Source organism: Alosa sapidissima, chromosome 22, assembly GCF_018492685.1.
Source record: "Alosa sapidissima isolate fAloSap1 chromosome 22, fAloSap1.pri, whole genome shotgun sequence".
Taxonomy (NCBI): domain Eukaryota; kingdom Metazoa; phylum Chordata; class Actinopteri; order Clupeiformes; family Clupeidae; genus Alosa; species Alosa sapidissima.
This window is the reverse complement of record NC_055978.1, coordinates 836,771-852,345: the sequence shown is the minus strand read 5'-3', so window position 1 is coordinate 852,345 and position 15,575 is coordinate 836,771. Positions and strand designations below refer to the sequence as shown.

The window sequence follows — 15,575 nt, the reverse complement described above, 5'->3', positions numbered from 1 at the left end:
CTTCACCATGACACCCACTCTCTTGAGCACCTTGCCAGGCACACACAACTAAGGACTATGGTTGGACTACTGTTTGCACCTTCACCATGACACTCACTCCCTTTAGCACCTCACCTGGCCCTGTCAGTACAAGCGTCTTATGCTTGATCACCCTCAAGCACATTGGACTTTCTTAATTTAACTTATATAGTGTATTTAGTATTTAGTTTTGTTAGTTTTCTTATCTTATCTTCTACTGTCTTTATTGTACAGTGGAGTTTAGTTATATGTTTATACTTATACTAATGTTTACCATTTCTGTTGTAAGTGCATGTTGTGTTTTATGTCTGTATGCTACTGAGACCCTTGAATTTCCCCTTGAGGATCAATAAAGTATCTATCTATCTATCTATCTATCTATCTATCTATCTATCTATCTATCTAAAACAGTTTGCGTCTTCATAGGAGCAAGTCTGTCAAGTGCTGTAGACATGGAGTCATTATAGTGGTCAACTAAATCATCCAATGAAGTATTAAAAGCAGGGGAGGGATAAGTGGCAATTAGAGAAGTAAGTTCCTCTGGGTCCACCTTTTTAATGTTGCATATGACATCACACGCTGAACCTTGGACTTCATGACAGACAGATTGGTGTCAAACAGTACAGCTTTGTGATCAGAGATGGGTAATTCAGCAGTACTGATATTGACAGGCCTGATACCAGAGCAACAGACCAGATCTAAAATATGTCCTTTGTTGTGGGTTGGAAAGTCAACATATTGTGTGATCCCAAAGGAGTCAATTGTCTTTTGTAAATGCATTAGAACATTTGTCCATATGTATTTTAAAAATCCCCCATCAGGATGACATTAGGAGACATTGCATTCAAAGCAGTAAGAACAGTTGAAAGTTCAGGAATAAACATATTTGATGGTTTAGGTGGTCTGTACAATACCGCAATAATGGTGGGTGTGGGTCAGAGCTAGTGAGCGGAGCTGAGCGGTGCGAATATCCCGCTCCTCGCTCAGGTGGCTGTTCACTCGGCCGCCCCTCCGCTCAAATTCACGTCAGGCCGATCCGCTCAATTTCGCTCCCCGCTCCACTTCAAAATCCTTCTGCTCCAGTGAAATCGCTCCACACTCGCTCCAATTTAAAAGAGGGAGAAATAATCTACAAGCCGAAATGTCAACTTAGAAAACTTAAATCCCAAAGAACTAAGAGAAACGGCAGTGTCACTCATAGAACATGTATTGTAAAAGCCTAATGCAACACCGACAGTGCAACAATGAACAAGCTTGGCAACGTACACATAAGCCTAAAACTAAAGGGATCAGTGGGATTAATTGCCTAAATAATACAGGTTTAGCATCCAAGTTCTACTTCAGCCTTACTTAAAGCATAGGCTATTCAAATTGCTCTCCGTAGCACACTCATCTTTCCGCGAAATGTGTCTTCTTAAATTCCAAAATAAATCTCACTGGAACAGTGTCACCACATACTTGTTCTTGCTCTACATTGTTTGTATGTAGTTGTTTTTTATGAAATGGTACACTTCTAAGCCCTATGACTTTCAGTTTCCTTTCTAAAATATTTAGCGACTTCATCCCCAACGAACTCACTGTAACGTCGGCACACTGGACTATGTGCTACGGACTCTGGGACAATGCATTCTGGGATACGGGGGAGAACTCTTGGGGTTGTTTCTGTGTGTTAATGCCTTTATTTAGTGTTTTAATGTCTGTGTTTTAGTGTAGCATGTTACCCTTTTACCCTCGTGTGTGATCCTTTTTGTGTGGGGGGCTGCGTCCACCCCTGTATGTGTAGTGTGTGTGTGTGCATTTGACCTGCCTAGTGTGTACTGTTTTCGTGGTCTGCGTCCCTGCCCCTGTTTCTGATTGCTAGCCACTGAAAGCAGTCTCCGCACCAAGTTGCGGCTAAGCCCAATCCGTTACATTACTATGGCAAGTGTCTTTGTTTTGGAATATAATGGACTTGATTTCATTATGAAGACGTGAGTTCTGGGTGGATTTGGGCATGCTTCAGGCTCGTGGTGTGAGCGGTGCCAGGGCGAAATTGGAGCGGAACAGAGCGGTCTCTAAATTAAAAAGCGCTCCGCACTCCAACAGAATTCCATCCGCTCCGCTCCTTGCTCGCTCGCGCTCTGCTCCGCTCACTAGCTCTGGTGTGGGTCCTCTGAGTTTAACAGCCAGCAGTTCAAAAGAGGTGTGATCAGGCACAGAGAGTGGTGTCAGTTTCACATTCTCGCGATAGAGCAGTGCGAGACCACCTCCCCTCCCGGATGAGTGGGATTTACAGATGTACACAAATCCATACGGGACTGCTTGGTTCAGGTGGAAGAAATCATTGCTCTGCTGCCACGTTTCCGTGAGGCATAGAAAGTCCAGTTTATGGTCCACAATGAAGTCGCTGACGAGAGAAGCTTTGTTGGTGAGCAATCTTATGTTGAACAATCCAGCTTTCAGTCGGTTTGACTGACTGTGCACATCCGATCTGGGCAGACGGGCAAGCACAGTATGGTCAAATGACCACGATCAACAGTCCAGAGACAGGGGATTACCGTAAAACTCCAAATAATAGCCCGGGCTTTTATTTTCCCAAATCGCCAAACTGCACCGGCTAGTATTAGAGACAGGCGTCTATATGAGACAGGCCTTTAATTCCCTTTTCACAAAACTTTTCCTCTGAAAAGATGGAAAATATTATCGAATTAATTATTTCAAACACATGTCTACCTATATGACTAGGCTATCTGATGACAATTACGGATCATCGTTCATTTAGTGTTGAGATGTTGTTCATTGAGTGAGATACAGTAAGATCCAAATAGCATAACCAGAACAGATGAAACACATTTTAATTAAACGTAATCTACAAAGAGATATCGTATATCACACTGAAAGCTCATATTTTGTCACTAGCAAATAGCCTATATCGGTCCTTTGTCAAATACAGTTGCATTATCAGCCCTGACCAAAACCGTTCAGGAATTATGCAAAAGTGGAACGTGCTTATGTTTCATTCTCCCTCCTTTTCGGCACGAATGAAACAGCATGAGAGAGCATGAACCATATTGTTTCTCCCGTTTTGTATTTGCCAAATTTGACAACAGTCTACATTCAAAGCATAGCCTACTTCCAGGCGCGCGGGAACATATTTTTGACCTGGGGTGCTGAATAACAAAATAATCATGGATGTCCGACGATTTCTCCCCCAGCATATGATTCGAATTTAGACAGCTAAATACGCCATTTCACCGCCGTGTATGAGTAGGTCTAATAGTGAGAAGTTTTATAATGCCTTGGGCAGCCACATTCCACTGCAACTATGCGCAGCACTTGCCACTCCGACTCATCAATAAAAACTGTGCACGCACACACCAGTCCCATAGAAGTGCACTTGACTTTACATCATTAACCTATTTCAGTAGGTTATAGGCTATAGCCAGAGAATGTCCGTATAGACGGGCTTTGACATAGCCTAGTCTAAGGTAAATTCCTTTTCTGACTTCTTTCTCTTTATCGCCATGGCATTTAGAATAAAGAATAACGTTCGCGAACCGTTCTGGTTTTGTTGCCAGCATAAAAACAAGCTTACCATCGGCCTATCCGCAAATTTTAAACACAAGGGATGAATTTAACGATGACGGAAGTCAGACATATAGGCATAGTTCATATTGGAAAAAAAGTTATACAATTTGGAACTCTAGCTTTTCCCCACCTCAGTCTTTTAATTCCATCTAATCATAACGTGCGCAGTCTGCGCCATACTTAAGCCCAAATCAGACCCAAGATTTGCAACGAGATGAGCAGCAACTTGATGCAACATTCTAAAACCTTGCAACTGTGACCAGCCATGTGAATGCTTTGCGACGTCTTGTAACGACGTGCTGTTTTCTGTAACGGTTTCGTCTCATTGCGAATCTTTAAACAGACGATCTGACGGGTTTTAGAAGATTAAATACAACCCGAAACTAAAAAACAGACCAGGCCTCTACTGAGACCGGCCTTTAACCCAAACCTCTAGCCACGCCAGGCGTTTAAAAGAGACAGGCGTCTCTTAGGGACTCTGCGATTATTTGAAGTTTTACGGTATTTTGCCATCCTTGTGAGCCATGCAGATTTGGTCGCGACGAGATCCTTGGTGGACATACTTTGGACGTCGGAGAATGTCACGTTGACACAGAAGCTCCGCAGAAGGTGCATAGTTCCCCCATAGCCGGTAAAGTTCACTTATTAAATATTTCCTCATCCTTACTCCAGCAGATGTAGCCAATGCAGGAATTTGTTGTGGGTAAGTAGGCCTAGTCCTAGAGGGCTGTTGGCTTAGGCTACTGCGATGAAGTTTAACGTTAACTGCATCCTCCGGTCAAAGACGCTAGGTCAGGCATGTCAGACTTCATCTCCGTATAAAAACAAGTACAGTGGAGAGATGATAAAATGTGTAGCTATATATATTATAACTATTGAACTTTGTTAATTAACTGAGCTGGCTTTGATTCAGGCCACCTGCAGCAACTGTCACTTCTCAGATCCTGTTCAACTGTTTCCTCTGCCCACAACTGTACAATAAGTCCTCACTACAATAATTCCTACTTAAACAATTTAACAATTTAAACTATCCAACTATTTAACTGTTCAGCCATTCCAACTGTCAGTTATCATCAAATATGCCTCCAGCCAACTATATTAAACCACCACCTACCTAGCAACCAACACAACAGCCATTGAAATAAAGCATCTATGTCAGTTTCCATAGCAACCAACATGATTAACCTAGCAACCTGCATAGCAACCGCCATAACTAGCCTAGCAACAGTCTAGCAATCATGTCAAATACCCTAGCAACAACCTATCAACCATTTGCACAATGACAACCTAGCAACCAACATAGCAACCAACATGATTACCCTAGCAAACACCATAACTACCCTTGCAACAGCCTAGCAACCACGTCAAGTACCCTAGCAACAGCCTAGCAACCATGTTAAATACCCTAACAACAGCCTAGCAACCACTTCCAAAGTTACAACCTAGCAACCAATATAGCAATCAATGAGATTAACCTAGCAACCAGAATAGCAACCACCACAACTAACCTAGCAACAGCCTTGCAACCACCTCAAGTACCCTAGCAACAACCTATTAACCACTTCCACGATGACAACCTAGCAACCAACATAGCAACCAACATGATTGCCCTAGCAACCAGCCTAGCAACCATGTGAGTTACTATAGCAACCACCACAACAACCCTAGCAACACCTTAGCAACCATCTTAATTACCTTAGCAACAACCTAGCAACCACCACTATAATGCCAACTTAGCAACCACCATAACAACCAATATTATTACCCTAGCAACCACATAGCAACCACTTTATATTGCATAGCAGCCACCATATGAACCCTAACAACACCCTAGCAACCATAGCAACCACTTTATTTTGCATAGCAACCACCATAAGTACCCTAGCAACACTAGCAACCATATGATTTACCTTAGCAACAACCTAGCAACCACCATTACAGTGTAAACCTAGCAACCACCATATCAGCCAACATGATTACCCTAGCAACCAGCATAGCAACTACTTTATTTGGCATAGCAACCATCATATGTTCCCTAGCAACATCATTGTAACTATCTCTGCATTATCTGTTTTTACTCTGTATGATATGTTACATCATATCTTTTGCATTTTCATGCACTGATAATTCCCTGAAGTCCTCACTACAACATTTCACTGTTAAACAATTTAACCCTTTAAACTACTGAACTTTTTAACTGTTCAGCCATTGTAACTGTTACTTGTCATCAACTATGACTCCTACCCACTGTAGCTAGTTAGCATGTTAGCATTGTTAGCATTTTTAGCAAAACTGCTAAAAATGATTAGCTAAGTTAGCTAAGTAACATGGTTAGCATAGTTAGCATAGTTAGCATGCTAGTTAGCATAGTTATCATAACTACTAAAAATGATAGCTAGGTTAGCTAAATCACATGGTTAGCATTGTTAGCATGTTAGTTAACATAGTTAGCATAACTACTAAAATGATTAGCTAGGTTAGCTAAGTCACATGGTTATTATATTTAGCATGTTAGCATTGTTAGCATGCTAGTTAGCATAACTACTAAAAATGATTAGCTAGGTTAGCTAAATCACATGGTTAGCATAGTTAGCATGTTAGCATGCTAGTTAGCATAGTTAACATAACTAAAATGATTAGCTAGGTTAGCTAAGTCAGATGGTTAGTATAGTTAGCATATTAGTAAGCTAGTTAGCATAGTTAGCATAACTACTAAAAATAAGCTAGGTTAGCTAAGTCACATGGTTAACATAGTTAGCATTGCTAACATAGTTAGCATGTTTAGCAAAACTGCTAGAAATTTTTAGCTAAGTTAGCTAAGTAGCATGGTTAGCATGTTAGCATTGCTAGCACTGCTATAAAACATTAGCTAAGTAGCATGGTTAACATAGTTAAAAATCTTAGCATAACTGCTAGCAAACTATAGAGCCATTCCAACTTTCGTCAAATTATCGTCAAATATCTACCTATACACATTCATTAAACTTCCAGTCTGTCAACAACTTTTAAACTATTTACCTTCAACTTTTAAACAGTCTACTTTTAAACTATCAACTTTTATTAAGCTATGCAACCACCATGTCTATCCTAGCATCACCGTAGTAACCATCTCTGTATTATCTATTTTAACTATGATACATGATATTTTACATCACAACTTTAGCATTTTCATGCACTGGTAATTCCTTGGAATTGCATTTCTAGTCTATTCTTATTATTCCGCTGGTCACTTTTTCTGTGTGCTATTTCTCTTGAACTGTTTAACTTAGAAAGTTCATTCAAACTTTGTAGCATAGGTCTTCAAATGGACATAGCTGCTATGTATTTTCATTTTTGTAAACATTATACTTTTTGAGATATTAACAGAAAACAAGCTTATTTTTTCTCATAGACTTGCATATGGCATTACAATAGAGCAGTTAAGCAATTACAATCCGCCTTCAGGCCACCTGCAGCAACTGTCACTCTCTCAGGCTTTAAGCATACGATCTGGCTCTCTTAAGACTACAAATCCTGTTCAACTGTTTCCTCTGCCCACATCTGTTTAACTGTTCAATTTAACAATTTAAACTACTTATTAACTATTTAACTGTCAGTTATCATCAACTATGACTCCCGCCCACTTTTTTTCTCTATCTGACCTCCATCTTTTTGCTTGGATTATATTTTAAACAACATTTAACAATATTTTATTCAGCAGCCATTTTTGCATTTTCATGCACTGGTAATTCCCTGGAATTACATTCTCTAGTTATTAGTAGTAGTAGTAGCCTAGTTGTCATAGTAGTAGCAGTAGCAGTCGTAGTATCATTATTTGTTCTATGGCCAAGTGCTCCAACTGCTAGAAAATGTGAAAGCAACATTGAATAAAAGTGTAAGCAACCCAGAAAGTATCTTACTTGATCAAGCGAACCCTGCACAGGCAATTGTAGGTGCTAATAGTAGAATCCAGCCAATAAAAGTTGGCACTAGTGTATGCCGCTAGTATAGACTACATGCATACATATATGTATAACAGCAACACATTAAAACATACCAGACCAGACCAAATAAAAATGTGTGTTTCTTAAAAACGTCACACTACCATAACATATTCTGCCAAAATTGCTATCCAATTTGACAAATGTAAAGTTCTAAGTTACTGCTAGTCCTAATATCAAACAACGTCATTACAATCATTAATATACATGATGATTAAAAAAACACAAAGGCCAATGTTTACTGTGAATGTCGCAATATATCAATACACTTACTCAAGAGGGTTCAGCGCAACTGTGTCCCTGCAAAGAAAATCTCCATATGACTGATATGATGACTCTCGTCTCGGCTCTTGGTGTACTGTCAAGTTCAACCGTTACAGTTCAAACGTTACAGTAAAGGCGCATCTGCGGAACCACATGGGTCCGCTCAGATCCGTTGTTTGACAGTAGAATTTACGGCGCTTCCCGGAGGTGAATCCTCTGGGCGGCGCTAAAACGAATGTAATAATCATGCGGGTTAGGTGACTTGAAGGCGGATCCACCTAGGAATCTCCTACTATGTGGGATGTGTCACAATTCCAGTGAAAATGCTGATACAAAGGATGATAATATATAAATGATTGATGATGATAAATATTGCACATCCCTATTTTCTATACATTTTCCACCAGTTAGAATGAAAATGGAAATATATGTTATTTTATGCACCCTCTTTCTGTCACTTATTTTTTAGTCTGTGCTCTTAAAGGGATATTCCACCATTTGGGGAATCACTCTCCCCTTGAGTTGGGGTTGTTTCTGTGTGTTAATGCCTTTATTTAGTGTTTTAATGTCTGTGTTTTAGTGTAGCATGTTACCCTTTTACCCTCGTGTGTGATCCTTTTTGTGTGGGGGGCTGCGTCCACCCCTGTATGTGTAGTGTGTGTGTGTGCATTTGACCTGCCTAGTGTGTACTGTTTTCGTGGTCTGCGTCCCTGCCCCTGTTTCTGATTGCTAGCCACTGAAAGCAGTCTCCGCACCAAGTTGCGGCTAAGCCCAATCCGTTACATTACTATGGCAAGTGTCTTTGTTTTGGAATATAATGGACTTGATTTCATTATGAAGACGTGAGTTCTGGGTGGATTTGGGCATGCTTCAGGCTCGTGGTGTGAGCGGTGCCAGGGCGAAATTGGAGCGGAACAGAGCGGTCTCTAAATTAAAAAGCGCTCCGCACTCCAACAGAATTCCATCCGCTCCGCTCCTTGCTCGCTCGCGCTCTGCTCCGCTCACTAGCTCTGGTGTGGGTCCTCTGAGTTTAACAGCCAGCAGTTCAAAAGAGGTGTGATCAGGCACAGAGAGTGGTGTCAGTTTCACATTCTCGCGATAGAGCAGTGCGAGACCACCTCCCCTCCCGGATGAGTGGGATTTACAGATGTACACAAATCCATACGGGACTGCTTGGTTCAGGTGGAAGAAATCATTGCTCTGCTGCCACGTTTCCGTGAGGCATAGAAAGTCCAGTTTATGGTCCACAATGAAGTCGCTGACGAGAGAAGCTTTGTTGGTGAGCAATCTTATGTTGAACAATCCAGCTTTCAGTCGGTTTGACTGACTGTGCACATCCGATCTGGGCAGACGGGCAAGCACAGTATGGTCAAATGACCACGATCAACAGTCCAGAGACAGGGGATTACCGTAAAACTCCAAATAATAGCCCGGGCTTTTATTTTCCCAAATCGCCAAACTGCACCGGCTAGTATTAGAGACAGGCGTCTATATGAGACAGGCCTTTAATTCCCTTTTCACAAAACTTTTCCTCTGAAAAGATGGAAAATATTATCGAATTAATTATTTCAAACACATGTCTACCTATATGACTAGGCTATCTGATGACAATTACGGATCATCGTTCATTTAGTGTTGAGATGTTGTTCATTGAGTGAGATACAGTAAGATCCAAATAGCATAACCAGAACAGATGAAACACATTTTAATTAAACGTAATCTACAAAGAGATATCGTATATCACACTGAAAGCTCATATTTTGTCACTAGCAAATAGCCTATATCGGTCCTTTGTCAAATACAGTTGCATTATCAGCCCTGACCAAAACCGTTCAGGAATTATGCAAAAGTGGAACGTGCTTATGTTTCATTCTCCCTCCTTTTCGGCACGAATGAAACAGCATGAGAGAGCATGAACCATATTGTTTCTCCCGTTTTGTATTTGCCAAATTTGACAACAGTCTACATTCAAAGCATAGCCTACTTCCAGGCGCGCGGGAACATATTTTTGACCTGGGGTGCTGAATAACAAAATAATCATGGATGTCCGACGATTTCTCCCCCAGCATATGATTCGAATTTAGACAGCTAAATACGCCATTTCACCGCCGTGTATGAGTAGGTCTAATAGTGAGAAGTTTTATAATGCCTTGGGCAGCCACATTCCACTGCAACTATGCGCAGCACTTGCCACTCCGACTCATCAATAAAAACTGTGCACGCACACACCAGTCCCATAGAAGTGCACTTGACTTTACATCATTAACCTATTTCAGTAGGTTATAGGCTATAGCCAGAGAATGTCCGTATAGACGGGCTTTGACATAGCCTAGTCTAAGGTAAATTCCTTTTCTGACTTCTTTCTCTTTATCGCCATGGCATTTAGAATAAAGAATAACGTTCGCGAACCGTTCTGGTTTTGTTGCCAGCATAAAAACAAGCTTACCATCGGCCTATCCGCAAATTTTAAACACAAGGGATGAATTTAACGATGACGGAAGTCAGACATATAGGCATAGTTCATATTGGAAAAAAAGTTATACAATTTGGAACTCTAGCTTTTCCCCACCTCAGTCTTTTAATTCCATCTAATCATAACGTGCGCAGTCTGCGCCATACTTAAGCCCAAATCAGACCCAAGATTTGCAACGAGATGAGCAGCAACTTGATGCAACATTCTAAAACCTTGCAACTGTGACCAGCCATGTGAATGCTTTGCGACGTCTTGTAACGACGTGCTGTTTTCTGTAACGGTTTCGTCTCATTGCGAATCTTTAAACAGACGATCTGACGGGTTTTAGAAGATTAAATACAACCCGAAACTAAAAAACAGACCAGGCCTCTACTGAGACCGGCCTTTAACCCAAACCTCTAGCCACGCCAGGCGTTTAAAAGAGACAGGCGTCTCTTAGGGACTCTGCGATTATTTGAAGTTTTACGGTATTTTGCCATCCTTGTGAGCCATGCAGATTTGGTCGCGACGAGATCCTTGGTGGACATACTTTGGACGTCGGAGAATGTCACGTTGACACAGAAGCTCCGCAGAAGGTGCATAGTTCCCCCATAGCCGGTAAAGTTCACTTATTAAATATTTCCTCATCCTTACTCCAGCAGATGTAGCCAATGCAGGAATTTGTTGTGGGTAAGTAGGCCTAGTCCTAGAGGGCTGTTGGCTTAGGCTACTGCGATGAAGTTTAACGTTAACTGCATCCTCCGGTCAAAGACGCTAGGTCAGGCATGTCAGACTTCATCTCCGTATAAAAACAAGTACAGTGGAGAGATGATAAAATGTGTAGCTATATATATTATAACTATTGAACTTTGTTAATTAACTGAGCTGGCTTTGATTCAGGCCACCTGCAGCAACTGTCACTTCTCAGATCCTGTTCAACTGTTTCCTCTGCCCACAACTGTACAATAAGTCCTCACTACAATAATTCCTACTTAAACAATTTAACAATTTAAACTATCCAACTATTTAACTGTTCAGCCATTCCAACTGTCAGTTATCATCAAATATGCCTCCAGCCAACTATATTAAACCACCACCTACCTAGCAACCAACACAACAGCCATTGAAATAAAGCATCTATGTCAGTTTCCATAGCAACCAACATGATTAACCTAGCAACCTGCATAGCAACCGCCATAACTAGCCTAGCAACAGTCTAGCAATCATGTCAAATACCCTAGCAACAACCTATCAACCATTTGCACAATGACAACCTAGCAACCAACATAGCAACCAACATGATTACCCTAGCAAACACCATAACTACCCTTGCAACAGCCTAGCAACCACGTCAAGTACCCTAGCAACAGCCTAGCAACCATGTTAAATACCCTAACAACAGCCTAGCAACCACTTCCAAAGTTACAACCTAGCAACCAATATAGCAATCAATGAGATTAACCTAGCAACCAGAATAGCAACCACCACAACTAACCTAGCAACAGCCTTGCAACCACCTCAAGTACCCTAGCAACAACCTATTAACCACTTCCACGATGACAACCTAGCAACCAACATAGCAACCAACATGATTGCCCTAGCAACCAGCCTAGCAACCATGTGAGTTACTATAGCAACCACCACAACAACCCTAGCAACACCTTAGCAACCATCTTAATTACCTTAGCAACAACCTAGCAACCACCACTATAATGCCAACTTAGCAACCACCATAACAACCAATATTATTACCCTAGCAACCACATAGCAACCACTTTATATTGCATAGCAGCCACCATATGAACCCTAACAACACCCTAGCAACCATAGCAACCACTTTATTTTGCATAGCAACCACCATAAGTACCCTAGCAACACTAGCAACCATATGATTTACCTTAGCAACAACCTAGCAACCACCATTACAGTGTAAACCTAGCAACCACCATATCAGCCAACATGATTACCCTAGCAACCAGCATAGCAACTACTTTATTTGGCATAGCAACCATCATATGTTCCCTAGCAACATCATTGTAACTATCTCTGCATTATCTGTTTTTACTCTGTATGATATGTTACATCATATCTTTTGCATTTTCATGCACTGATAATTCCCTGAAGTCCTCACTACAACATTTCACTGTTAAACAATTTAACCCTTTAAACTACTGAACTTTTTAACTGTTCAGCCATTGTAACTGTTACTTGTCATCAACTATGACTCCTACCCACTGTAGCTAGTTAGCATGTTAGCATTGTTAGCATTTTTAGCAAAACTGCTAAAAATGATTAGCTAAGTTAGCTAAGTAACATGGTTAGCATAGTTAGCATAGTTAGCATGCTAGTTAGCATAGTTATCATAACTACTAAAAATGATAGCTAGGTTAGCTAAATCACATGGTTAGCATTGTTAGCATGTTAGTTAACATAGTTAGCATAACTACTAAAATGATTAGCTAGGTTAGCTAAGTCACATGGTTATTATATTTAGCATGTTAGCATTGTTAGCATGCTAGTTAGCATAACTACTAAAAATGATTAGCTAGGTTAGCTAAATCACATGGTTAGCATAGTTAGCATGTTAGCATGCTAGTTAGCATAGTTAACATAACTAAAATGATTAGCTAGGTTAGCTAAGTCAGATGGTTAGTATAGTTAGCATATTAGTAAGCTAGTTAGCATAGTTAGCATAACTACTAAAAATAAGCTAGGTTAGCTAAGTCACATGGTTAACATAGTTAGCATGTTAGCATTGCTAACATAGTTAGCATGTTTAGCAAAACTGCTAGAAATTTTTAGCTAAGTTAGCTAAGTAGCATGGTTAGCATGTTAGCATTGCTAGCACTGCTATAAAACATTAGCTAAGTAGCATGGTTAACATAGTTAAAAATCTTAGCATAACTGCTAGCAAACTATAGAGCCATTCCAACTTTCGTCAAATTATCGTCAAATATCTACCTATACACATTCATTAAACTTCCAGTCTGTCAACAACTTTTAAACTATTTACCTTCAACTTTTAAACAGTCTACTTTTAAACTATCAACTTTTATTAAGCTATGCAACCACCATGTCTATCCTAGCATCACCGTAGTAACCATCTCTGTATTATCTATTTTAACTATGATACATGATATTTTACATCACAACTTTAGCATTTTCATGCACTGGTAATTCCTTGGAATTGCATTTCTAGTCTATTCTTATTATTCCGCTGGTCACTTTTTCTGTGTGCTATTTCTCTTGAACTGTTTAACTTAGAAAGTTCATTCAAACTTTGTAGCATAGGTCTTCAAATGGACATAGCTGCTATGTATTTTCATTTTTGTAAACATTATACTTTTTGAGATATTAACAGAAAACAAGCTTATTTTTTCTCATAGATTTGCATATGGCATTACAATAGAGCAGTTAAGCAATTACAATCCGCCTTCAGGCCACCTGCAGCAACTGTCACTCTCTCAGGCTTTAAGCATACGATCTGGCTCTCTTAAGACTACAAATCCTGTTCAACTGTTTCCTCTGCCCACATCTGTTTAACTGTTCAATTTAACAATTTAAACTACTTATTAACTATTTAACTGTCAGTTATCATCAACTATGACTCCCGCCCACTTTTTTTCTCTATCTGACCTCCATCTTTTTGCTTGGATTATATTTTAAACAACATTTAACAATATTTTATTCAGCAGCCATTTTTGCATTTTCATGCACTGGTAATTCCCTGGAATTACATTCTCTAGTTATTAGTAGTAGTAGTAGCCTAGTTGTCATAGTAGTAGCAGTAGCAGTCGTAGTATCATTATTTGTTCTATGGCCAAGTGCTCCAACTGCTAGAAAATGTGAAAGCAACATTGAATAAAAGTGTAAGCAACCCAGAAAGTATCTTACTTGATCAAGCAAACCCTGCACAGGCAATTGTAGGTGCTAATAGTAGAATCCAGCCAATAAAAGTTGGCACTAGTGTATGCCGCTAGTATAGACTACATGCATACATATATGTATAACAGCAACACATTAAAACATACCAGACCAGACCAAATAAAAATGTGTGTTTCTTAAAAACGTCACACTACCATAACATATTCTGCCAAAATTGCTATCCAATTTGACAAATGTAAAGTTCTAAGTTACTGCTAGTCCTAATATCAAACAACGTCATTACAATCATTAATATACATGATGATTAAAAAAACACAAAGGCCAATGTTTACTGTGAATGTCGCAATATATCAATACACTTACTCAAGAGGGTTCAGCGCAACTGTGTCCCTGCAAAGAAAATCTCCATATGACTGATATGATGACTCTCGTCTCGGCTCTTGGTGTACTGTCAAGTTCAACCGTTACAGTTCAAACGTTACAGTAAAGGCGCATCTGCGGAACCACATGGGTCCGCTCAGATCCGCTGTTTGACAGTAGAATTTACGGCGCTTCCCGGAGGTGAATCCTCTGGGCGGCGCTAAAACGAATGTAATAATCATGCGGGTTAGGTGACTTGAAGGCGGATCCACCTAGGAATCTCCTACTATGTGGGATGTGTCACAATTCCAGTGAAAATGCTGATACAAAGGATGATAATATATAAATGATTGATGATGATAAATATTGCACATCCCTATTTTCTATACATTTTCCACCAGTTAGAATGAAAATGGAAATATATGTTATTTTATGCACCCTCTTTCTGTCACTTATTTTTTAGTCTGTGCTCTTAAAGGGATATTCCACCATTTGGGGAATCACTCTCCCCTTGAGTTAAACAATTTATTTTTACCTTTCTCCAGTTCATCCAGCCATTCTCTGAATCTGGCAATACCACATTTAGCTCCAGCCTAGCATAGATCATTGAATCGGATGAGACCATTAGCATCTTGCCTGCTAGCATCACGTTTGAAAGTGACTAAGATGTCTAAGATGTAATTTTTCTATTTAAAGCTTGTCTCCTCTCAAGTTAGAAAGTGTAATAAGACCAACGGAAAATGAAACGTGGCGATTTTCTAGGCTGATTTGACATGGAACTATACTCTCATGCAGGCGTAATAATCCAGTCACTAACCAATTTGTCTGCTGCAGCTCAACCTTGTTGCTGGAAGTTAGCCTACGGGGACTATTTTCAGGTGCTGCATGATATCATTGTGCTACTGCGCCCATGGTGTTCCTTCATTATTACACTGGAATGAAAACAGGAAAATTACCGGAAATCTTAGTCACTTTTAAATGTGATGCTAGCAGGCGAGATGCTAATAGTCTAATCTGATTAAATTATCTATGCAAGGCTGGAGCTAAAA

The 15,575-nt window shown here is 40.1% G+C and overlaps 1 protein-coding gene across 6 annotated transcripts in view; it reads left to right on the top strand.

Moving 5' to 3' along the window:
* Positions 1-15,575, top strand: part of dmd (dystrophin) — a 481,347-nt gene that overhangs the window by 102,866 nt on the left and 362,906 nt on the right. The gene's annotated exons all lie outside the window — the stretch shown is intronic.